The sequence below is a fragment of the Macaca mulatta genome, chromosome 2 (genome assembly GCF_049350105.2).
Source record: "Macaca mulatta isolate MMU2019108-1 chromosome 2, T2T-MMU8v2.0, whole genome shotgun sequence".
NCBI lineage: Eukaryota > Metazoa > Chordata > Mammalia > Primates > Cercopithecidae > Macaca > Macaca mulatta.
This window is the reverse complement of record NC_133407.1, coordinates 80,322,336-80,349,396: the sequence shown is the minus strand read 5'-3', so window position 1 is coordinate 80,349,396 and position 27,061 is coordinate 80,322,336. Positions and strand designations below refer to the sequence as shown.

The 27,061-nt window shown below is 36.8% G+C and overlaps 1 pseudogene; it reads right to left on the bottom strand.

Moving 5' to 3' along the window:
- The window catches only part of LOC114676293 (small ribosomal subunit protein uS2 pseudogene), a 107,748-nt pseudogene extending 81,103 nt beyond the window's left edge, over nucleotides 1-26,645 (bottom strand).
- Between the last annotated feature and the right edge of the window lie 416 nt (nucleotides 26,646-27,061).

The following is a 27,061-nucleotide window of genomic DNA, read 5'->3' as shown; positions in this document are numbered from 1 at the left end:
AGAACTGATAACAGCAGTTAAATCCTGGCAATGGGAAGGGTAAGCACAAAAGGTAGAAAGATTACTGAAGAAATAACTTCATTTCCTCATTAGTATTATATGTAGTATAATAAGAATGAATTGCTTCTGTGCTTTTAAATTTACATGAATTGTGTCTCTAACACTGGAGATCTGAAATCACCAATGTCATGTGGATGCTAATCTCTATCAGACAGTGAATATATAACATATTCTATATATAATAACATTGCTGCAATTATGCCTTTCCAGGGTGTTCTTTAACTTCTTCAGTGACTTAAGATGAGCTAGAAGCTAAGCCAATTTCCCACATTTCAGAATCTAAACTTCAGAAAAAAGCATCATTATTTACCACACAGAAGATTTATTTTATTTTATTTTATTTTATTTTTATTTTCATTTTTTGAGACCGAGTGTCGCTCTGTCACCTAGGCTGGAGTTTAGTGGTGCGATCTTGGCTCATTGCAACCTCTGTCTCCCAGGTTCAAGCAATTCTCCTGCCTCAGTCTCCTGAATAGCTGGGATTAGAGGCATGTGCCACCACACCCAGGTAATGTTCGTGGTTTTAGTAGAGATGGGGTTTCACCATGTTGGCCAGGCTTGTCTCAAACTCCTGACCTCAGGTAATCTGCCCACCTCAGCTTCCCAAAGTGCTGGGATTACAGATGTGAGCCACCATGACTGGCTAGGTTTTTAAGTATTTTTAAGTGCCTGCTCCAAACATATGGTAAAGTAAGTTATATCTGATATCTACAACACCATACAAAAGTACCTCAGAGATATTGCAGGTTCAGTTCCAGACCACTGTAATAAAGTAAATACGGAAATAAAGTGAGTCACATGAATTTTTTGGTTTCTTAGAGCATTAAAGATTATATCTATACTACACTGTAGTCTACTAACTGTGCAATAGCATTATGTCTCAAAGACAATGTACATACCTTAATTAAAAATACTTTATTGCTAAAAAATGCTAATGATCATCTGAGCTTTCTGTGAGCCATTATCTTTTTCCCAGTGGAGGGTCATGCCTTGATGTTGATGGCTGCTCACTGATCAGTTGGTAATTGCTGAAGTTTGGGGTGATGGTAGCAATTTCTTAAAATAAGACAACAAAATTTTGTTACATAAATTGACTGCCTTTCATGAAATATTTCTCTGTAGCACACGATACTGTTTGATAGCATTTTACTCAAAGTAGAGCTTCTTTCAAAATTGAAATCAATACTCTCAAACCTTGCTATTGGTTTATCAACTATGTTTATGTAATATTCTAAATGCCCTGTTGTCATTTAAACAATGTCAACACTCTCTCAAGATTCCTTCTCAAGAAACCACTTTCTTTGCTTATCTATAAGAAGCAACTCCTCATCCATTAAAGTTTGATCATAACATTGCAGCAGTTCAGTCACATCTTCAGGCTCCACGTCTAATTCTATTTCCCTTTCTGTTTCCACCACATCTGCATTTACTTCCTCCACTGAAGTTTTGAACTCCTCAAAGTCATCCACAATTGTTGGATGAAGTCTTGAACTGCTCAAAGTCATCCACAACTGATTCTAAGCTCCTGTTCATGTTCATATTTTGAATTCCTCCCATGATCACAAGTGTTCTTAATGGCATCTAGAATGATGAACTTTTTCCAAAAGATTTTCAATTTATTCTTCCCAGATCTATCAAAGGAATCACTACTTATGGCAGCCATTGCCTTATGAAACATACTTCTTAAATAAATAAGCATCATTGTCACTCCTTGATCCATAGGCTGCAGAATGGGTGTTGTGTTAGCAGGCATAAACTCATTAATCTATTTGTACATCTTCCTCTAAGCTCTTAGGTAACCAGGTGTATTGTCAATGAGCAATAATATTTTGAAAGAAATCCCTTTTTCTCTGAGCATTGTCTCAACAATGGGATAAAAAATATTTCATCAACCACACTGTAAACAGATGTGCTGTCATCAGGCTTATTTGTTCCATTTATAGAGCACAGGCAGAGTAGATTTAGCATAATTCTTAAGGACCTTAGGATTTTTGGAATGGTAAATAAGCATTGGCTTCAACTTAAAGTCACTAGATGCATTAGCCCCTATCAAGAAACTCAACCTGTCCTTTGAAGCTTTGAAACCAGGCATTGACATCTCTCTAGCTATGAAAGTCCTAAATGGCATATTCTTCCAATAGAAGACTGTTGCATCTCCATTGATAATCCACTTTTTAACACAGACACCTTTATTAACTAGCTTAGCTCTAGCTTCTGGATAACTTGCTGTTGTTTCTCTGTCAGCACTTGCTGCTCCAACTTGCACTTTTATGTTATGGAGACAGCTTTCTTTAAACCTCATTACCCAAGATCTGCTGGCTTCTAATTTTCCTACTGTAGCTTCCTTACCTCTCTCAGCTTTCATGAAAGTGAAGAGAGTTAAGGCCTTGCTCTGGATTAGGCTTTAGCTGGAGAGAATGTTATAACTGGTTTGATCTTGTACCCAGATCAATACAACTTTCTTCATACAGCCATAAGGTTTCTTATGATTCATGGTTGCATTGGAGCAGAACTTTTAATCTCCTTCAATAACTTTTTTTTTCTTTTTTGCATTAACAACTTAGCTAACTGTTTGGTACAAGTGGCTTTTGACATGCCTTTCTCACTAAGCTTAATCATTTCTAACTTTTGATTTAAAGTGACAGACATGTGAGTCTTCCTTTCACTTGAACCCTTAGAGGCCATTGCAGGGCTTTTAATTGGGCTAATTTCAATATTGTTGTGTTTCAGGGTGTAGGGAGGCTTGAGGAGCAGGAAAGAGATTGAGGAGCAGCCGGATGGTGAAGTAGTCAGAATACATACAACATGTATTGATTAAGTTCACCATCTTATTTGGGCATAATTTGTGATACCCCCAAACAACTATATTTACATCAAAGATCACCGATCACAAATTATAACAGACATAATAATAAAACATATTGAAATATGGCTAGAATTACCAGAACGTGACTCAGAGACATGAAGTGAGCACGTGCTGTTGGGAAATATATGGTGTTGATAGACTTGCTGGACACGGGGTTGCCACAAACCTTCAATTTGTAAAAACTGCAGTATCTGCAAAGCACAGTAAAGTGAAGTGCAGCAAGACAAGTATGCCTATACTTTTTTTAAGGAGGGAGTCTTTAATACTTTTATTAAGATTTTACCACAAATTCTACAGAAACTTAAAAATCCAGAAAGAATTATTACATGTAATTCCAAACTGATTACTGTTGCTTCAGTTTTGTTTTGCTTTTTAAATTTTTTTTAACATCTGAATCACATTTGATAGTTGGCCGAACATTCTTTTAGCTGTTCCACAGACAATAATTATCCTTACATTTATTCTAAATCTTTATGCAAACCATATGGCACATTTTGAATTTTGCAGGTTCTAATTAAAAGTGTCCATTCAAATTAAACAAGGTCATCAGAAAAACCATATTGAAATCCACAATAATATTTTAAGAAAAACTACACATAGATAGCAATATAACAGACCCATTGTCATTTAAATCTATGAAGTCTTCATATTTATTTGTAACACAAAATATCAGGAAACAAAGCACATCACTTGTTCGTCTTGGAAATATGCAAAGAAAACTAAAATGTCAGAGATTCAAGCAGGTAGGCAAAGAAAGCAGCAACTGCTGAATTACGTGTGCCAAGTTACGAGTGTTCCTCAGCTCAAAACTGCTGAATTTGCACTCACTAAACGTGTCAACCTCTTCTCATGATAGGCTAGTGTAGTGGATGCTATCAGATCTACCATCCGCATCCCCTTTCAGTAAAGAAGACTTCCACACCGTGTGCCAGGAGTGCCGCCAGTCTACAGCCTTTAGCTGTACACTTTCTTGGGGTGCTGTTGCTGAAGACAGCTCCCTTATCCAAGGACATGTTTCCTTTCTGGGACAGCACAAATCCAATGACTGGTTCAAGTGGAGTATAAAAACCCAACCCCTGGTTCTATGTGAGGACTAATGTGAAGGGCTATCCCAGTTTCAGAACGTCCCTTAAGATGGGCTGAAGCTTTTGTGTGACTGCATCACCCTCCATTTTCTCCTGTCTGTTCCTGATCCCCCACCTTTCTACCCACTGTTAGTGAGCCTAAGGGCACTCCCTATAAAATGTTGGCTCATTTATCTCCATCTCAGAGTGTGCTTCCTGGGAACCCACCTTATGACAATTCATTTAAAAATTGGGCTTAAAACCAAGTATGAAACAAAATAATTCACAAGTAAAAATTTTCAAAAAAAGTAGTTAAATGTTAATGTTGGAAATAATTTGGCTTCCAGATTTATGGGAATATATAACGTAGTTCTGAACATATAACAGGTTTCTGTAAAATGACATTTTATTATTAATTAATTTCTAAGAATGAGTCTATTGGTGGAAACTACTGAATTTCCTCTCTGAGGCTCTCCTGAGATTAAAGCAAAAAAAAAATGTTTAATAAAGAGAGATAAAACTGTGGTAAAGAAAAGATGTTTATTAAGTGCAAGTAAAATTATGGGTAATTGAAAATAAGTGGAAAGACAATTAAAGTGGAAGCTTGCGCTCAGAAACCTGGACAAAATCCCATAGGCATTGTAACTGAAAAAGATAAAACACAGCAAAAGAGTGACAAATTATTTAGTTACACAAATCAACATCAAGAAAAGATAGTTTTAAAAGGCAGAGCTTTAATGTGTTTTCTTAAAAATAATAACGGCAGATAAATTTCTGGTTAACTGAATCAATAAAAAACAGACATTTACTAGTAATGTGAGGTTATGTGGAAGACACAAAACATTAATACTCAGCCCCCATCATCAACAAACTTCAAATGTAATTTACTGAAATTTCCCAGAGACAAACCTTTTCTTTTTCTTTTTTAATTTTTAATTGCTGTGGGTACATAGTAGGTATGTATATATTTATAGGGTACATGAGATGCTTTGGTACAGGCATGGGATGCATAATAATCACATCATAGAGAATGGGGTATATATCCTCTCAAGGATTTATCTTTTATGATACAAACATTCTAATTGTACTCTTTTAGTTATTTAAAAACATACAACTACATTAACTGTACTTACCATGTTGTACTATCAAATACCAAATCTTTTTTATTATATTTTTTTGCACCCATAAACAATCTCCACCTCTCTCACAACCCCCAGTACTCTTCTCAGCCTCTGGTAACCATCTTTCTACTCTCTACGTCCATGAGTTCAATTGTTTTGATATTTAGATTCCACAAATAAGTGAGAACATGTGATGTTTGTCCTTCCGTGCATGGCTTATTTCACTGAATGTAATGACACACAGTTCCATCCATGTTGTTGCAAATGACAGGATTTCATTCTTTTTTATGGCTGAATAGTACTCCATTGTGTGCATGTGCCACATTTTCTTTATACATTAATCTGTTGAGGGACACTTAGATTGTTTCCAAATTTGGGCTACTGTGAACAGTGCTGCAACAAACGTGAGAGTGCAAATATCTCTTCGATATACTGATGTCTCTTTTTTTGGGTATAACTCAGCAGAAGGACTGCTGGATCATATGGTAGCTCAATTTCTAGTTTTCTGAGGTACCTCCAAACTGTTTTCCATAGCGGTTTTACTAATTTACATTCCCAACCGACAGTGTACAAGAGTTCTCTTTTCTCCACATCTACACCAGCATTTGTTATTGCCTGTCTTTTGAATAAGAGCCATTTTCTCTGAGGTGAGATGATATCTCATAGTTTTGATTTGCATTTCTCTGATGATGAACAAGCTTTTTCTTAAAGAAGAAATTCAAAAATTCATAAACTCTGTATGCACTTTTAACTGAAGCTGTAATTTTTTTAACCAAGAGGAAAGTTGTATAAAGAAAAGATACTCTTGCTCAATTTCATCTAATTTTTAATTTATATTACAAGGTGGAAAATGCTCCATTTTTTGTTAGAATCACCTTTATTTTGATTTGCTACAAATGCTTAATAGTTGTTTCATATATTTCACTCAGTATAAAAGAAAACTTTACCTGTAATTCTAATAAACTCTGAATAAAACACCTTCAAGATTCTCTCAAAGGTTTCTTTAAGCAAGAGTAATAACATTTGGTATAATACGTTAAGTATAAGTACAGAAATTACAGGATAAGGATATAAAAGATTTATTTTAAAATATATTGAGTATAAATTTTGACATTTGGTATCATTTTCTTTCCTTTAATAAAAATATATTAGAGATTTTTATGGTAGAGATTTTCAAATTTAATTGTTCAGAAATATATTTTGAGCCCAGAAAAATACTTTCTATTACTTTTAAATATCCTCACATCCAAATGTATCTCTAATATTCTCATGAATATTTTCACAGAAATTTAATACACATATTTCCCATTTAAATCATACATTATCAAAATGTCATCTCAAAAGTAATGTGCTGAATCTTTCTATTATCAACTTATGAAAGATTTTCTTTTGATTAAGAGCAACATACATATTTAAAAGCTACTGTTTATTTCCTCACACCAAACTCACAAAGTTCAGGACCGTAAACATACTTCCTTTTTTACATTAATGAGAGGAAAATGAATAATCTAGCAACTGGTCTCAAAAACATTTCTAAACATAGAAAGGAGGAAGCAAATGAGTTTTTAATACAGTGAATACAGTTCAGTAAGCTCATTAGCATCGTATCCAAACCTCTTAGAATACTGTATTAAAAATCCTGACAATCTCCCTAGGGGATAGAGATAAGAAGTCTTTTTTTATATATACTCATCCCTTGAAATATTAAGGGACAGCAAAAAGTGTTAATTTACTTTCCACCTCCCCTATTCCCACCTCTTCATAAGACGAAAGACAAAGGTGACTTCGGCTGATAAATTCTTGGGTGATTCTAGCTCACTAAGATTATTCTTTTCTGATATTGTTGTAACACTTACTGATTCTAAAATTTGCTTAATATTTTCAAAAATGTCAGTGAATGAGTTCAATGAGAGAACAGGGAAGTGAAGAAGACCCAGATTACAGATTGAATCCCAGGATGAAATCTAAAGAAATTACTTTATTATCCGGAGGCCATTAGCTACTATTTTTTTACTATTAAGCAGACCCTACACACGTGCATTTTTGTTTTCAAAAAGAGAGAGAGGTGTGAATAACCTTGTCCAATCCATAATGAAAAACCTCAAATTCACTTAATGTATATATATCATTGTGTATCAGCATTAATATCCCTGTAAAGGGTGACACAGTACTCTTCTCCTCTAAACAAGTGATGACAGGTAGATATTACAGGTAAATAGATAGACAGATGGATCTCAAGATTTTAAAACTAGAGCTTACACAATCTTCTTAAGCTAAGGAAATTGGTCCCTACCCTGTTCTCAAGCTTACTTCAGGCATAAACATTTTAAAATATTATTATGATTATAAAGGTAACACATTACTATTGTTACAAGATGGAGACAACAGGAAATAATTTTTTCAAAAGGAAATTAAATATCCCAAAAAGTCACTATTGGGAGAGAATCTATGTTAACATTTTGGTGTATTTTTTTCTAGTCTTCACACAAAAGTCTAACACTTTTTATATTTTCCCAAATTCTTTCCCCACTGAAGTCTGGTAAAATTCCCTTCAAGATGTTTAGGCTTTCAAAACCTGCAGCACTGCGACCACTTTGTGAGACAAATGGATTCAAAATCCAGGGAAGGAGTGCCTAAATGTAGGTGAGGAGAGTAGATTAGATGAAGAAATGGGTGGAAAAACCCTTTTATACTTTCCAGACTCCTAGGAACATGGTAAGAAAAAAATGCATTACTATTGCAATATAGTATTCTACTTGCCACAATTTTAAGTTAGAAAAGATTCCAAATTAAAATAACTTTGTGCATAAACAAAATTCTAGAAGGCTTAGTTATTCTAAATGACTAATTCCTGGAGATACTAAGATTGTCTTGGCATCGCTGTAGAATTTTCATAAACACAGGGACATTGACTGATTGCATCCAAAGATACATCCCAATCACTCAGAATAGAATTCACAGACCACAAATAGTTCGTTTGACTAATATTCCTGAAGTCACTCAGCACACTACCATTTGCATATTGTAAAAGATTTAATGAAAAATTCATAGAGGACTTGATTACACTAATGACTTTGGTTATATTGGGCCTTTCTTTATAAACCTGGATAAAGTAATGTTAATAATACTAGCCTACTTTTGTGCCACACTTTACGACACTTTCAAATGCAGCCTGTTTTTTTAAATAAGTGCTACTGGAAGGAGAATTAGCAGATAAGATATTGGTAAATGAGGGAATTAGGATAATTTAATGCATTGGTTCAGATCTAAATTTTTTTTTTAGCATATTAGTGTTTTGCCCAACCAAGTGCCAGCAGATAAATGTACACTACACAACTTTAGGACTATGTACAATGCCTCCCTTACTCCATATTCTTCCTCTCAACTTGGGTTAACCAAATCCATGCTCTTGGAAGCATATACCCATTGCACTTTGTATACTTTGACCTGCCTTCATAGCTCAAAAGCCTCAATCCTTCCTTACCTCCTTTTATCAAGCCAACTTCTCTCTCTCTCTCTCTCTCTCTCTCTTTCTCTCTCCTTTTTCTCTTAAAGCAAAGTTCTATATTTACTGCAGAATAGATTTATTAGGAATTTCATTTGTCTTTGAAATTGCAATAGTATTGTTATGAGTATGGTCATTTTAGATAGAGCTCAGGTTATAAAGTTGCATTTGTTTTCAGTATTATGCCCTTATTTTTAAATTTTCATTAATGATTTTTAGGGCTGTGAGGTTTTCTAAGAACTTGTATTACAGTAGAAATACTCATACATTGTATTTTTTGTTCGTCTTAACAAACTTATGAGGCTCATAATCTTGTGAAAGAAGCTTCATCACTGTGACTGACAAAAAATGAATAAATAAACGTATGAGGTAGGCAGGGCTATTTCCTCCATTTCACAGATGAAGAAACAGGTTCAAAGAACTTAGATGTTCATCCATCAGCACATGGCAAGTAATGGTCAGAAAGAGTCTGGAGCCCTGGCCTACTGATTCGTATTCTAATGCTCTTGATACAGTAACACACTCAACATTGTTAATAACTATCTGCATACATTGTTTTATTAATTATGATCTGCCTTATAATGTAGTTTCACAGATTACAATTAGTATTTCAAAATTTGATGCTTATTTTGTTTAGGTGTTCAAAACTCATCTGATTAGCTACTCTTACTTGTGACTCCCTTGAATGCCTTAGAACATAGTAGAAACCCTACCTTTTATTCTCCACTGCTCATTCCTATCTTGTCCAGGAAAAAAACAAAAAACAAAAAACAAAACAAAACAAAAAAGCACAATACATCAGCTGCACTGCTGAGGGATTGAGGTCTTAAAAAGAATGCTCTAATTCACAAATAAAAATCCCATGATTGCACATCGGTCCTGGTGTTTCAGAAGACTAATGTTTGCTGGAAAGGTATTACAGGGCTTTCTACCCAAGAGAGGAGAAAACAGACCTGGCTAAAACGGGCAAGTGAATAATCAGATCATCCCTAAATACGGCTACATAGGATGATTCATTATAGATTCACCCATGACTATGCAGTGCACTTTACTGAACACCTTTCACGTATGACACATTGTTAGGCACTCAAACACAGAAACAAACATTACACAACCCCTGCCCTCTGGCACAAAGGAAAAAAAGACTGGTGAGAAGTCCTACTGGAAAGGCTTGGAAGTGGTTCTCAAAATTAATGGTATCCAATTTACCTGGAGGGTTTACTAAAACCAATTGGTTAATTAAAACAAAAGGATTGTTGTTTTAATTCTAAGTTTCTGTTTTTTTAGGTCAAGAGTGGGGTCTGAGATTTTGCATTTGTAACATTCTTTTATGTGATGCTAAGGCTGCTAGTTACTTAACCTTGTCAAGCTTTTATTATCTGTATAAATTGGACCTCAGTAATAGTGTCTAACCCATAAGATTGGTTTGAGGATTTAAAAAATTGACAGCAAAGAGCCTAGTACATAGTGAGGAGCCAATAAATGTTAGCTTCTAATATTATTTTCATTATTATTAAGGTGTTTTAGGAGGATCTTTTCAAATTCTCTCCTAATTAAAAATATTTGAAATTTCTTTACCAAAGACAAACTGATAAAAATTAAGTAAAATTCTGAGAGAGTTTACTTGTAGCAATACTAAGAACTAAACCAGCAATAACCTATTCTTCCCTTATTCTGCTTTTGGTATGGTGGAGACCACTGGGCATCTAAGACGAGCTGATAAAGGTGAAAGTATTATCCTGAGGAGAAGATCAAAGCAACAACAAAAAAGAGCTTGAAGTGAAACAGTCAACTTAAAAATCCTCTGTCTGTCCTACATCCCCACTTAACACACACAAATTTCCATGCAGGAACCAGAACTCCATCTACACTTTGCCTGTCTCTGTTAAAGCCATTATTATAATAGCAGAATCATTAAAGAAGAAAATATTGGACTCCTTTTTTCAGTTGAAGGTCTGCTGTTTCAAAACTCAAGCTGCGTCCAGTTCTGTTAACATGACAAGCCTCCTGAACATTTCCTCAGCAGGACATGACATATGTTGAAAATAAGGTTATTGGATAAAAAATACAGAAAATAATGATTGATCTCCCATGGAAAACAGCTGCTTCTTGTTAGCAGTTAAACAAATGCTCTTTTGCTGGGTTTTGAATATTTTTTTTTTTTGAGACCCAGTCTCACTCTGTTGCCCCGGCTGGAGTGCAGTGGCACGATCTCGGCTCACCACAACCTCCACCTCCCGGGTTCAAGTGATTCTCCTGCCTCAGCCTCCTAAGTAGCTGGGATTCCAGGCATCCACCACCACGCCTGGCTATTTTATTTTATTTTATTTTGCATTTTTTAGTAGAGACGCGGTTTCTCCGTGTTGGCCAGGCTGGTCTCGACCTCCTCACCTCAGGAGATCCAGATTACAGGCCTGAGTCACCACACCTGGCCAGGTTTTGCAGAAATCTTAATGCTAAATACAGAGACATTCCAAAAAAAGGCATATACGTTCCAAAAGGAATACAGAAAATGCCTTTCCTTAACAAAATTTCTCTGAAACTTGAAGTACATAAAAATCTCTAAACAATTAATACCCAAGAAAGGTGAGGCCTGCCCTAGGCCAATGAAAAAAATATGAAGTGTTTATTAGAGATGGGTTCTTTACTACACATAGGACAATACAGAAACAAACAAACTAACTAACTAAATCAAAATGACCTAAACATTAGATAGCAGAAGCAAACTAGTATAGTATCCATGTGATAGATTATTCTTTTGTGTTTTCCTTGCTAAAGATGTGATGCCCCATTAAAGTATACAAAGAATATGCTTTCATTGGGTTTGTGAATATCTCTTCTAAGTGTCAATTTTATTAATGATGCTCTAGGCTTTAAAAAAATCAAAGAAGTTACTACATGAAAAAGATACTTGCACATGCATATTTATAGTAGCATAATTCACAATTGCAAAAATGTGGAACCAACCCAAATGCCCATTAATCAACGAGTGGATAAAGAAACTGTGGTATATATACGTAGGATGAAATACTACTCGGCTATAAAAAGGAATGAATTAATGGCATCTGGAGAGATTTGGATGAGATTGGAGACTATTATTCTAAGTGAAGTAACTCAGGAATGGTAAACCAAACATTGTATGTTCTCACTTATAAGTGGGAGCTAAGTTATGAGGATGCAAAGGCATAAGAATGACAATGGACTTTGGGGACTCAGGGGGAAAGGATGGGAAAGGCGTGAGGGATAAAAGACTACAAATATGGTGCAGTGTACACTGCTCGGATGATGGGTGCACCAAAATCTCAAAAATCACCACTAAAGAACTTACTCGTGTAACCAAACACTACCTGTTCCCCCAATAACCTATGGAAATTAAAACAAAAATATTACGATCAATTAGGAATAGAAAGATTTAAAATGTGCCATTAAATAAAGTACCTAATATTTTAAGAAATCACTTTCTGTTTCAGTGAACACAAACTTACATAAAATGGAAGCATACTTTAATTCCTGGGTGACATTTTAACCATTGTTCTTAGGGGGTTGGATTTTTTGCAGTCTCTTGATACAGAACTCACAAATGATGAGCATCAACTGTATATTCTTCACCACTTTAAAGATATTGCTTCATTTGTTTTCTAGATTCTACCATTAAAAAAAAAAAAGTATGGCATTTTAGACATTCTGTCTTTTCAACCTTGCTGATTTTAGAATTTTTTCTTTATTCCTGATTTTCTGAGGTTTCACTAGAGGTGGTATGACTTTAATCTTAATTACCTCTACAACAGTTAATGTTCACTTCTAATCTGAAAGTATATATCTTTCTCTAATTCTGAAAAAAACATTTTTAGCTGTCCTCTCTCCAAACATTCCTTCTTTGCCATTTCTCCTGTTTCTGAGAATCCTAATTCCCATATACTGGAACCCCTCAATAGATCATCTGTGTAGCTTAACTCTTCTTCCATATTTTTTATCTCTATGTAATTTGGCTGTGTGCTATAAATGAAATCCTCAGCATTATCTTTTGCTAATTCTTTCTTAAGTTATATCAATACCTATATGCACAATTTTGACACTTTTATGTGATGCCTCCTCATTTTTGATTCACAGTTGCTGGTTTTTGTTTCATTAATCTTTTAATATTCCTTTTTCTGTCTTTTTGATGATTTTGACCATAGTTAATTACAAGCCATTTATTACTATTATTTGCTTGTTGATGAAACCAAATTCATCTTCTAATGTCGAGGGTTTCTTTTTTAAGCTTTTTTCCTGGGCATTGTTTTTTGTTTTTTTGGTTTCATTTTTGTGTGTGTGTGTTTTTTTTTTTTTTGAGACAGAGTTTCGCTCTTGTTGCCCAGGCTGGAGTGAAATGGCGTGATCTCTGTTCACTGCAACCTCCACCTCCAGGGTTCAAACAATTCTCCTGCCTCAGCCTCCCAAGTAGCTGGGATTACAGGCATCCACCACCATGCTGGGATCATGGGTACCACAACCACACCCAGCTAATTTTTGTATTTTTAATAGACACAGGGTTTCACCATGTTGGTCAGGCTGGTGTCGAACTCCTGACCTCGGGTGATCCACCCTCCTCGGCCTCCCAAAGTGCTGGGATTACATGCATGAGCCACCCTGCCCAGCCGGCATTGAGTGTTTTTCTTTAGTGGCAACTTCAATCTGCATGAAAGCATTTTTTTTTCTCTGCTCTCTCTCTGAACTCATTCCTCCCTTCTATCAGTTTGGCAGCTGCCTGCATCTGGACTGTCCAGGAGAGGTATTGCATGAGGGCATGCATTCCAGAAAATGGAACTAACACAGACTGTCTTGGAACAATCAGGTGGGTTGGCCTAGTTCTGAGTCCTTCTCGCCATCCAATGTATGTAAAATAGAACAAGCAGCTTAAGTCAGCCTTACTTTCCTAGCCCCTAATTCCCTGCAGTGAGTTCTGCCCTGGTACCCTGACGTTTTGGGTTGAACTGTGTCCTCCACAAACTTACACATTGAAGTTCTAACCTCTAGTATCCCAGAAGGTGACCTTATTTGGAAAAAGTGTCATTGTACATCTAATTACTTAGAATTAGGTCATACGGGGCCGGGCGCGGTGGCTCAAGCCTGTAATCCCAGCACTTTGGGAGGCCGAGGCGGGTGGATCACGAGGTCAGGAGATCGAGACTATCCTGGCTAACATGGTGAAACCCTGTCTCTACTAAAAATACAAAAAACTAGCCGGGCGTGGTGGCGGGCGCCTGTAGTCTCAGCTACTTGGGAGGCTGAGGCGGGAGAATGGCGTGAACCCGGGAGGCGGAGCTTGCAGTGAGCCGAGATCACGCCACTGCACTCCAGCCTGGGAGACACAGCGAGACTCTGTCTCAAAAAAAAAAAAAAAAAAAAAAGAATTAGGTCATACGGAAGCAAAATGAGTTCCTAATCTAATAATTCTGGTGTCCTTCGAAAAAGAACACCATGTGAAGAGAAGGATACCCACAAAGGGAGAAAGCCACACAATAATGAAGGCAGAGATTGGGGTGATGTTTCTGCAAGCGAACAATCAGCATTGATTGCCAGCACACCACCAAAAGCTAGGGAAGAGGCCTGGAACAGATCCTTCGATAGCACCTTCAGAAGGAGCGTGGCCCTTCTGGAACTTTGATCTCAGGCTTCTATCCACCAGAATGATTAAACAATAAATTTCGGTTGTTTAAGCCTTTATTTTGGCAGCCCTAGCAAACTAACATATCTACCATATGTGGGGTTCTTTAAGTCTCTGTTAGGAGTTTTTGTGCCTCGACTCTTTCTAGAAATGGAGCCCAAAATATCTGAGACTTTAGCTAAGTCCGTCCACATCCACTTACAACTCAGTGTTTCTGTTGCCTTTTTGTAACATGAAAGAGTCTTCTTTTTATCTTAATTTTTTAGTTTGGTTTTTTAAACCTAATTTTAAAAATATATTTTATTTACCACTAACATATCTCTGGACAGAATTAAAAGAGTTTAATATGGGAACTCACATTATAATAATTCCCCAGAATACCTATTTTCTAAATATTATATAAGAAACATATATTCTTTTACAAGTGTAAAAAAGATTTTAAGGAAAAAAGACACACTTAACAATGTATATTTTGATCCATGGTTTTAACAATATTTTACAGAGGAAAGAAAAAAATATGAAGAAAAGAGAAAATGAAGAAGCAACAATAACAACAACAACAACAACAAAAAACCATCAAAAAAGGAAGTCCATATTACTCTAAGAGGATAAGTCAGATTTATCTACACACAGATTCCAAGGAGCAGGAAAATTTTTTTTAAATCAATAATAAAAAATCGATTGTTATTTCTATTTTCCTTTGATTAATATTAATATTTTCTAATCCACTGTTCTAGATATAATGGTTCCCTTAATTCTTTCACTGACCAGCTTTCACCCATGTCTGTTTAGAGAAAAAAATTGCAACACTAAATCAGATCCCCTAAGAAATGCGTGTGGGTGGCATCAAGTTTCCTAGTAGGTCTTTTAGGAAGCTGGGTGGAAGGATACACTTTGCCGCCTGGAGACCAACATTCATATGCATTTGTGCTATTTTCTCTGACGAACAGCTTGCACTGTTAAAATAAACCACTGATAAAACCTTTCAATGATTCCAGATTCAGAGTATCTGCAAACATCAGCCATGGCCAATAAACCAATCAAACAGCCTAAAAAATTGTAAACAGAGTTGAAGTCAGTTTGTAACATATATTTAAAAATATCTAACAAACCTAAGATCTAGGTCATGCATATAAAAAATAGATAATAATTATATAAAGCAAGGGCAATTGAATTATCTCCCATACAATTCTTATCACATTTTTATCATACACTTTTTAAAAGCATTTCTGGTATATAAGCTAACACACTTTCAATGTAAATTCCTCATTGGAGAGGTTATAAATATCTTTGCACAAGACGTTTATGGGGTAGGTGTCATTGTAGAAAGAGTACTAGATTTGGAGTAAAAAACAAACTCTGGTGCCATAAGTTATTGATCATAAGAAAATTTTAATCTTTCTGAGTCCTCTTTTCCTCATAAGTAGAAGCAGGAATAGTATCACTTTCCTTACATGGTAGATTATGTCAATAATGAAGTGTTATTTAACAATTTATTTACATTACTAGAAAAACATGGGGAGAAAAATGACTGAAAAACAGAAAAAGAGTAAAATTCAGCAAAAACGAATTATCTCTTTGAAAAGTAAAGATACATCATGGCATCGTTATTTCAACTTGTGAAAGAATATATACGTGTCTAGTCATAATGTGCAGGCTGACTTAAGTGCGTGGCTTGGGCTCAGATACACTGGCCTTGATCTTTTTGCTTCATGTTTTGAATCAGTATGGTGGAGTCAGAGATTTGAGTAATATTTAGTTCACATAAAGGGCCTGATGAACCAAACCCACATAGGTTCAACTGAATTCCTATTTATGGATATATTAGTAGATAAAAAACCTTGGACTGTTCTTTTTTCACAGTGAATCATGTTCCTGGTGAGTAGATCTATTCAATAAATCAAATTATAGATGGGAAAATAGCCTTTGCACTATGAAAAAAGAAAGTCATGAGCCTTTACTTCCTTCAAGCTGAACAAGCCCAGTGAGACTTCCCCTCGTCTGATGGGCTGGAAAGCAGACTGTTCCTTGGGCAGAGTCAGAAACATTCAATTAGTCAAAATTTTTTTTTCTATGAGCCAGCAATGTGTTGGGCCTTAGGTAGTATACAGATGTATGGGAAGGATGCTGTACTCAAGGAATGTTGAGTCTAATAAGACAAATGTGTGAACCCCTAACTATAATAAAAATAAGATTGAGTTTTGTGTAGATTTTATGTGAGTGTGCCGTGAGTAATGGAAAGAGAAATGAAAGGAAGCAGGCTGAGCGTGGTGGCTCATGCCTGTAATCCCAGCACTTTGGGAGGCTGAGGCGGGCGGATCACCTGAGGTTGGGAGTTTGAGACCAGCCTGACCAACATGGAGAAACCCGTGTCTACTAATTAGTCAGGCGTGGTGGTCCATGCCTGTAATCCCAGCTACTTGGGAGGCTGAGGCAGGAGAATTGCTTGAACCCTGGAGGTGGAGGTTGCAGTGAATGGAGATCACGCCATTTCACTCCAGCCTGGGCAACAAGAGTGAAACTCTGTCTCAAAAAAAAAAAAAAAAAAAAAAAAGGAAAGAAAGAAAAAAAAAAAAAGAAAGAAAGAAATGGAAGGAAGCAAATGTTGAGGCACTAGGAGTGTCAGAAGAGTAGGCATTTTCCGTACATTTTTCCATTCAATGTAACCTTCCCAATAGTTCCACAAAGTAGAGATACCACCCACATATTAGCTATGGTCAATTTGTCCTCAGGAAATCTAGAGAAGATTAGCTTCAATAGTCCTTTTGCCATTAGTTGACAGGGACAGTGGATAATTGGGAAATTATATCCTCATTCGTGGGAAGCTGAGAATTCCTGCTACAGGGCAGACAGAATGTTATGAATGTCCTTGCTGCACTGATGTTTTCATTTATCATAAGTGATAAATCAGAAATATTTGTTTTATGGAATGTAATAATTTTTTCTGTTACAATATTTATAACTATAAAATTTTAATTATTTAAGCACCTCCCTTATCCCCCCTTTATTTGCCAAAGCATCCTAGTTTAGGCAATCAGTGTAACTGAAGCAGTGTCCTTGTCTGGGGTAAATTTCCAAAGTTTGTTGTCTCAACCCAAGGGAATCAAGGACATGGACACATGAGAAATGGGTTTAGGAGTGGAGGTTTAATAGTCAAAAGAAAAAGAAAGGAGAATAGCTTTCTCTCCTGGGACAGAGAAGGGCACCTGAATGGGGCTTCCGGCCCCAAGGAAGAGTACACAGGATTTTATAGACAGGCTTGAGGAGGCAGTGTCAGATTTACATAAGGTCCAAAGATTGTTTGGACCAGGTTTGATGTTTACATAGCATGCAAGGAAGCTGGCCACTCTACCCTAATCTTTTATTATGCAAATGAAATCTCTACTTGGCCAGCTGTCATGTTGCCTGCTCCTTACTGTGCACGTGGTTGACAAGGAAAGGGGATGATGGAGCCGCCATGTTGGACATGCCTAGTCCCAGGTAGCCTTTCCTATTGGCACATCTGCCAGCATTCAAGCAAGCTTCTACTTTGCTTGCTTATGTCTGCAGATTTATTTTACAGACTGCTTTTTGTTATAAAACAAATGATTTGGGGGCTGCTTTTTATTAGAAGAAAAACCTTACTGAGGACTTCCTTACCTTCACTATCTGCCTAAATAATTTCTTAACTCCTATATCATTAAAATTATTCTATTCTGTGATCCTGGCATAAGTGCACCTGTGCAACAGTGTACAGGGATACTACTTGAAGCATTGCAACTGTCCTTGAAGTTCCACCCAGCCATGAGACCCAGAATTTTCTCTAGCGATATTTGACTAAAGTAGGGAATTGCCGACTAGTTCTCCAAACCTCAGCGAAGATAAGAACAGACTTCAATTTTTAGCCAGCCCAAGAAACTCCAAGCAGCTGCCGAGGCAGACTTAACCTGTCATCTTATCAACCTCACTGTAAAAAGCAGGATTTTACACCATGAAATCTCTAAAATTATTTTTTATTATATTTCATATTATTTACTTTCCAGAAAGAAAGAAAATAAGAATATTTCCTGAACCAAATTTTGAGAAACATTAATCAACAATGTTTTATTTATAAATTTCTTTATATAAAATGTTATAAAATCTATATATAGTTATATATGTATACTTAGTAACACCCTTAATAAATTGACTTCATTAAAAAGAGAAAGCTCACATTAAGTCAGGATATTCCTAGAAAAGTTGGGTTATGTCCTCAGTTACTTAAAAATAAATAATAATAACAATGCTTGGGAATAAGTGGTTCCAAATTATAAATCAGGTGATAGATCCTCCTAAATAATTCTAAATTACTTTTCTCTAGCTTCAGAAAAAGAATAACAACCTATATATAAAGATAAATCCCCAAATTGTCTAATGCCTCATTAGCCTGAAAAGGAATGTTTTGACTCCCTTATATTTAAAATAGCAAACTATAATTAGCATGAACTGAGCAACAATTTTTAAAAAAAGACATTGTAGGCTTAATCATAGAGGATATCATCACTATAACAAGCAGGAATGAGCCATGCATAAAACATAATGTGAAAAGTCCAGGTCCTACTTGGCATATGGACATATCATATAAGCCAGTGCTTGAAAAATAACAGTTGCAATAACAGCCTGGGAGTAATATCCAAAAAAGGAAACAGATATATCAAAGTGAAAAAACAGATCCTGTAATTATTACTTTACTTGGTTAGGCAAGGTAGCTCATTGCTTTTTGAGTAAAGTAAGTAATTCTTCCAAGAAGACTATAGGGAAAACTGTCCCTTACTGAATTTTACCCAGGAGCCCAGGAAGTTAGTTTATCTCATTTTGTCCCCCTTGTCTAATGAAGGATTAGATAATCATTAGGGATAAAACAGGACAGCCAATGGAAGGAGAGAGACAGATAATTTCAAATAGGATATGTTTCTTACTTTAACCTACCTCTGGCCTAATAGTCTTTGGAAACTTAAAATAATTTTAGAGAAATCATAATGAACGAATACATTAAGGAGTTAGACATGTGATTTGGTATAATAAAAATGAACAAGAATATATTATTAATGTTCATTTCAGTTCTGTAATTCCAAGTCCTAATACTTGATCCAAAATGGCTTTCATGACTTAAATTATATACTAGAAACTAAGAATGTTGCCAAATTTAATGCCAATCTGGTGTTACATGTTTAAGCTATATAACAAAGAATGAATATTAACTAATATCCCACTAATATGTTTAGTAGATAAGGATGAGTAGTAGCAAGCATGTGAAGTCTTTTTGTGTATATTTTTAAAAAAATTACTGTGAATGCTAGTGGTCTAGTTACCATAGCCTGGGTTTCTTTCACCATAGCTAATAATAAAACATTCTTGCATGTTTTAAATTTAACAAGTTTATATTTTATCCAATTTTTCTCTTTGAATATTTTTACTGGATGTAAAATAATGTTAAAATTTGAGGAAGCACAACAGTGCTATTTTGAAAATATTTTGTTTTTATTATAAATGTATTCCATGTTCAAGGTAAGAAAAAAGCATAAACAGTGCAGATAAAAAACAATTGAAAATAAAAAAGTCTCTCCCTTTTAATGACCCTCTCATATTTTCCCAGACCCAGAGGTTATAATACTATTAATAACTTCCTATGAATTTATCCAGGTATCTTAAAATACCAGTTCTAACACACACATATATGCAAGGTTTAATATAGTGTAGACAATTTTTCATCTGTACATAAGTAACTATTTTATTATTTTTGATCATTAGCTTATGTTTAAATTTGTTAACATTTTTTATTAAGGCATGAAAATCTAGGTAAGTAAATAGCTTTGTAAATAGGTCTGGGACACAACGGATATCCTCCCTGATAAGCCGATGGAAAAAAGACAATGACGTATCTAAGAAAATCACAGGTGATGATTTTGCTAATTGTCTTTTCTGTGAACATTACGTAGGCCAGAGGCTCTGGCTTTTCTATTTTATAGAATATAGTCATTTGAGGAAACACTATTAAGCAAGGTGTCATTCGTAAAACATTTGTGTTTTAACAAGACGAGGGGTATTTTTATTTTTATCAACTTCTCTCATACAGAATCACTTAGAAACATTGGCATTTTCAATGAACTTCATATTTGAGGAAATGAATACAAGCCCATACTTTGAAAATAGAACAAAATGCAATTTTATTTGTTAAATTACTCGAAATAGCAATCTAACTGGATTTTTGAGTAATTGAGCTTCCTTTCTCTTCAGCTACTAGTCTTTTAATATTAAACAGCCCGGCTAACATTTTGCAGATAATCATGCCTAAAGTAGTGCTTAAAATTGGGCTGTTAATGAGAGTGCGGGCAGATCTGAGGTTCTTGCAAAATCTATTATAGATTGTTTTAAAACTTTATTAAGGGTATATCAGATGGGTCCATAAAATACAGGGATGTTTCAATACAGAATGTGACTTTTATTAGTCCTCTCATGAAAAACGGCATCAGTTTGATTCGAGATGGCAATAAAAAATATATAGCCTGTTCTAGGGAGCTCCATTTACCCAGATCTTGAGATTTGTGATTAGTAGGCAAAGAATTTGTATCACATAGCAGGTAACGTAATGGACAAAGTAAGATTTACCATGCCAAAACTTTCCATAGAAAGTCAAATCCATACAACCTGGCTGATGTGGCATTCCTCCTGGTATTTCCTTTAAGTGCATTCAAGGATTACATATGTGCATTTTTAATGCTCAGTATTAGGAATGAGATGATCCATTTATATACAATAGTTATAGTAGGTTATAGTTACATAATTATAAATATATTATATTTATAGATAATAGTTATAATAGGTTAATAGTTATGTCTGCTCAAAACTACCAGAAAATGTTTGCAAGTTCCACATCTTCTTTAAGACATCTTAAGAAAAAAAAGAAGTTAATGACATTATAATTTAGAACATGTTCAATTTTCTTAACTTTCTGGGTTTCTTTTTTAACAAAATAATTGCAATATCCTGTATGTTATGACAAAGATTCCTATGATTTTAGGTTTATAAGCCAGGCATATGCTTCTGTCTTTTATAACACTTACCCCCCATCCCATTCCCACCTAAAAATACATTCCTTTTTCAAAAACAATTATTGTTTTGTTTTGTTTTAGGAACTGTTGTTTATTTTTCATCAACCTTATTTCCATCTTGTTTAAAAGTCTGTAGAAAAACACCTTAAAATACTCAGTGGCAAAAAAACATAATAGAGGAGCAAGATGGCCGAATTGGAACAGCTCCAGCCTCCAGCTCCCAGCACCAGCGACACAGAAGACGGGTGATTTCTGCATTTTCAACTGAGGTACTGGGTTCATCTCACTGGGGAGTGCCAGATAATTAGTGCTGGTCAGCTGGTGCAGCCCGACCAGGGAGAGCTGAAGCAGGGCAAGGCATCACCTCACCTGGGAAGCGCAAGGGGGAAGGGAATTCCTTTTCCTAGCCAAGGGAAACTGAGACAAAACCTGGAAAATCGGGTCACTCCCACCCTAATACTGCGCTTTACCAAGGGTCTTAGCAAATGGCACACCAGGAGATTATATCCCACACCTGGCCCGGAGGGTCCCACGCCCACGGAGGGGCATTGCTAGCACAGCAGTCTGCGATCTAACTGCAAGGCGGCAGCCAGGCTGGGGGAGGGGCACCCGCCATTGTTGAGACTTAAGTAGATAAACAAAGCCTCCGGAAGCTCAAACTAGGTGGAGCCCACCGCAGCTCAAGGAGGCCTGCCTCTCTCTGTAGACTCCCCTCCGGGTGGAGTCTGACAGCTGTCTCAAAGCTTTGAAGATCTTAAAGCAAGTCCTAAGAGACTTACAAAGAGACTTAGACTCCCATACAATAATAATGGAAGACTTCAACACCCCACTGTCAACATTAGACAGATCAACAAGACAGAAAGTTAACAAGGATATCCAGGAATTGAACTCAACTCTTCACCAAGTGGACCTAATAGACATCTACAGAACTCTCCACCCCAAATCAACAGAATATACATTCTTCTCAGCACCACATCGCACCTATTCCAAAATTGACCACATAGTTGGAAGTAAAGCACTCGTCACCAAATGTAAAAGAACAGAAATTATAACAAACTGTCTCTCAGACCACAGCACAATCAAACTAGAACTCAGGACTAAGAAAATCAATCAAAACCACTCAACTACATGGAAACTGAACAACCTACTCCAGAATGACTACTGGGTACATAACAAAAAGAAGGCAGAAATAAAGATGTTCTTTGAAACCAATGAGAACAAAGATACAACATACCAGAATCTCTGGGACACATCTAAAGCAGTGTGTAGAGGGAAATTTATAGCACTAAATGCCCACAAGAGAAAGCTGGAAAGATCTAAAATTGACACCCTGACATCACAATTAAAAGAACTAGAGAAGCAAGAACAAACACATTCAAAAGCTAGCAGAAGGCAAGAAATAACTAAGATCAGAGCAGAACTGAAGGAGATAGAGACATAAAAAACCCTCCAAAAAATCAATGAATCCAGGAGCTGGTTTTTTGAAAAGATCAACAAAATTGAAAGACCGCTAGCAAGACTAATAAAGAAGAAAAGAGAGAAGAATCAAATAGATGCAATAAAAAATGATAAAGGGGATATCACCATCGACCCCACAGAAATACAAACTACCATCAGAGAATACTATAAACACCTCTACGTAAATAAACTGGAAAACCTACAAGAAATGTACAATTTCCTGGAAACTTACACTCTCCCAAGACTAAACCAGGAAGAAGTTGAATCCCTGAATAGACCAATAGCAGGCTCTGAAATTGAGGCAATAATTAATAGCCTACCAACCAAAAATAGTCCAGGACCGGATGGATTCACAGTCGAATTCTACCGGAGGTACAAGGAGGAGCTGGCACCATTCCTTCTGAAACTATTCCAATCAATAGAAAAAGAGGGAATCCTCCCGAACTCATTTTATGAGGCCAACATCATCCTGATACCAAAGCCTAGCAGAGACACAACAAAAAAAGAGAATTTTAGACCAATATCCCTGATGAACATTGATGCAAAAATCCTCAATAAAATACTGGCAAACCGAATCCAGCAGCACATCAAAAAGGTTATCCATCATGATCAAGTGGGCTTCATCCTGGGATGCAAGGCTGGTTCAACATCCGCAAATCAATAAACGTAATCCAGCATATAAACAGAACCAAAGACAAAAACATCTATTATCTCAATAGATGCAGAAAAGGCCTTTGACAAAATGCAACAGCCCTTAATGCTAAAAACTCTCAATAAATTCGGTATTGATGGAATGTATCTCAAAATCATAAGAGCTATTTATGACAAACCCACAGCCAATATCATACTGAATGGGCAAAAACTGGAAGCATTTCCTTCGAAAACTGGCACAAGACAGATTGCCCTCTCTCACCACTCCTATTCAACATAGTGTTGGAAGTTCTGGCTAGGGCAATCAGGCAAGAGAAAGAAATCAAGGGTATTCAGTTAGGGAAAGAAGAAGTCAAATTGTCCCTGTTTGCAGATGACATGATTGTATATTTAGAAAACCCCATCATCTCAGCCCAAAATCTCCTTAAGCTGAGAAGCAGCTTCAGCAAAGTCTCAGGATACAAAATTAATGTGCAAAAATCACAAGCATTCTTATACACCAGTAACAGACAAACAGAGAGCCAAATCATCAATGAACTTCCATTCACAATTGCTTCAAAGAGAATAAAATACCTAAGAATCCAACTTACAAGGGATGTAAAGGACCTCTTCAAGGAGAACTACAAACCACTGCTCAGTGAAATCAAAGAGGACACAAACAAATGGAAGAACATTCCATGCTCATGGATAGGAAGAATCTATATCGTGAAAGTGGCCATACTGTCCAAGGTAATTTATAGATTCAATGCCATTCCCATCAACCTACCAATGACTTTCTTCACAGAATTGGAAAAAACTGCTTTAAAGTCATATGGAACCAAAACAGAGCCCGCATCTCCAAGACAATCCTAAGTCAAAAGAACAAAGCTGGAGGCATCACGCTACCTGACTTCAAACTATACTACAAGGCTGCAGTAACCAAAACAGCATGGTACTGTTACCAAAACAGAGATATAGACCAATGGAACAGAACAGAGCTTTCAGAAATTATACCACACATCTACAGCCACCTGATCTTTGACAAACCTGAGAGAAACAAGAAATGGGGAAAGGATTCCCTATTTAATAAATGGTGCTGGGAAAATTGGCTAGCCATAAGTAGAAAGCTGAAACGGGATCCTCTCCTTACTCCTTATACGAAAATTAATTCAAGATGGATTAGCGACTTAAATGTTAGGCCTAAAACCATAAAAACCCTAGAAGAAAACCTAGGTAATACCATTCAGGACATAGGCATGGGCAAGGATTTCATGTCTAAAACACCAAAAGCAACGGCAGCAAAAGCCAAAATTGACAAATGGGATCTCATTAAACTAAAGAGCTTCTGCACAGCAAAAGAAACTACCATCAGAGTGAACAGGCAACCTACAGAATGGGAGAAAATTTTTGCAATCTACTCATCTGACAAAGGGCTAATATCTAGAACCTACAAAGAACTCAAACAAATTTATGAGAGAAAAACAAACAACCCCATCAAAAAGTGGGCAAAGAATATGAACAGACATTTCGCAAAAGAAGACATTCATACAGCCAAAAGATACATGAAAAAATGCTCATCATCACTGGCCATCAGAGAAATGCAAATCATAAACACAATGAGATACCATCTCACACCAGTTAGAATGGCAATCATTAAAAAGTCAGGAAACAACAGGTGCTGGAGAGGATGTGGAGAAATAGGAACACCTTTACACTGTTGGTGAGATTGTAAACTGGTTCAACCATTGTGGAAAACAGTGTGGCAATTCCTCAAGGATCTAGAAGTAGAAATGCCATATGACCCAGCAATCCCATTACTGGGTATATACCCAAAGGATTATAAATCATGCTGCTATAAAGACACATGCACACATATGTTTATTGCGGCACTATTCACAATAGCAAAGTCTTGGTATCAACCCAAATGTCCATCAGTGACAGACTGGATTAAGAAAATGTGGCACATATACACCATGGAATACTATGCAGCCATAAAAAAGGATGAGTTTGTGTCCTTTGTAGGGACATGGATGCAGCTGGAAACCATCATTCTTAGCAAACTATCACAAGAACAGAAAACCAAACACCGCATGTTCTCACTCACAGGTGGGAACTGAACAATGAGATCACTTGGACTCGGGAAGGGGAACATCATACACCGGGGCCTATCATGGGGAGGTAGGAGGGGGGAGGGATTGCATTGGGAGTTATACCTGATGTAAATGACGAGTTGATGGGTGCAGCACACCAACATGGCACAAGTATACATTTGTAGCAAACCTGCGCGTTGTGCACATGTGCCCTAGAACTTAAAGTATAATTAAAAAAAAAAAATACAACTTTGGTTAAAAAAAAAAAAAAAAAAAGATACTCAGTGGTTGTTTCTGCTCATTCAGTGTCCGGAGCAGTGGCAGCTGCAGACCAGTTCTCCGTGGTAGGCTGTGTTATGGTCTTTGGTAGGGAACTGCTGAATAGGCACAGAAGGCATCTGCATGCCTTCAAACCAGAGTGCAACCGCAGGTTAAGGAGCAGTAAACTCAGCAGCTGGAGGAGTCCTTTCACCCTGAAATTCCTCCTTGGTTACAGCTTTCTCAGAAACAGACTGCCCTTCCTTTTTAGTGTCTTTGCAACAGTAGAAATCAGACATGACCTCCCATGGATGTTCACAGGAGATGGTGCCACACATGCACAGAACTTCCAGGCCAGCACCCACCACATTAGACCCATTCAATGAGTTCCCTAGTTGTTGCATGGATGGCAATGTCCAAACAATGCAGAGGAGAATCTGTGTTACACAGAGCAATGGTAGGTATGCTAATGTAACATGCCTCTGTGAGGGGCTGGTGGTCAGTCCTGGGATCAGTAACTACCAGAAGACATGGTTCCCAGAAGGCTGCCTGGATCTGGATAGTAAAGGTTCCAGGAATAGAGCCACCAGCAATAGGAGTGGCTCCATTGGCAGCAGCAAACTTCGCCAAAGCCCACTGGCCAGTATTCCCTGAGGACATGACACTGACATCTGTTGTTAATGGCAACAATGGCACAAGTTGCCAGCAGAAGCTTCTCCCAGGTCTTCTTCAGATTTATGGTATAGATGCCATCACTTTTCTTTTTGGAAAGGTACTGTTGCATTTGAAAGTCAGGTTGGTGCCATCTAAGTGAGTTTCTGCTGCAAGGAATTTGAGGACATCCTCCATTTGCAGGATGTTTAGGGCTCTGGACATTGTGAAAGGTTCCCTTTAATTACAGTGGGAATCCAGAACAATACAGTATGGGCCTCTCTCTGGGTAGCAAGGAAAGCTACTATTATCTTCTGAAGCAGAATATCATAGCTGTTTTAGGTCTATTTTAAAGAATGCATAAACTTAAACTTGGGAACTCAGGCATTAGAGATTAATTATGCTTGCTGGGCACAGTGGCTCACGCCTGTAATCCTAGCACTTCAGGAGGCAGAGGTGGGTGGATTGCTTGAACTTAGGAATCTGGACCAGACTGAGCTACATGTGAAAACCCCACCTCTACCCAAAATACAAACAATTAGCTGGGTGTACTGGTGGGCAGCTGTGGTCCCAACTACTCTGGAGGCAGAGGTGGGAGGATCCCGAGAGAGAGAAAGAGAGAGAGAGAGAGAGAGAGAGAG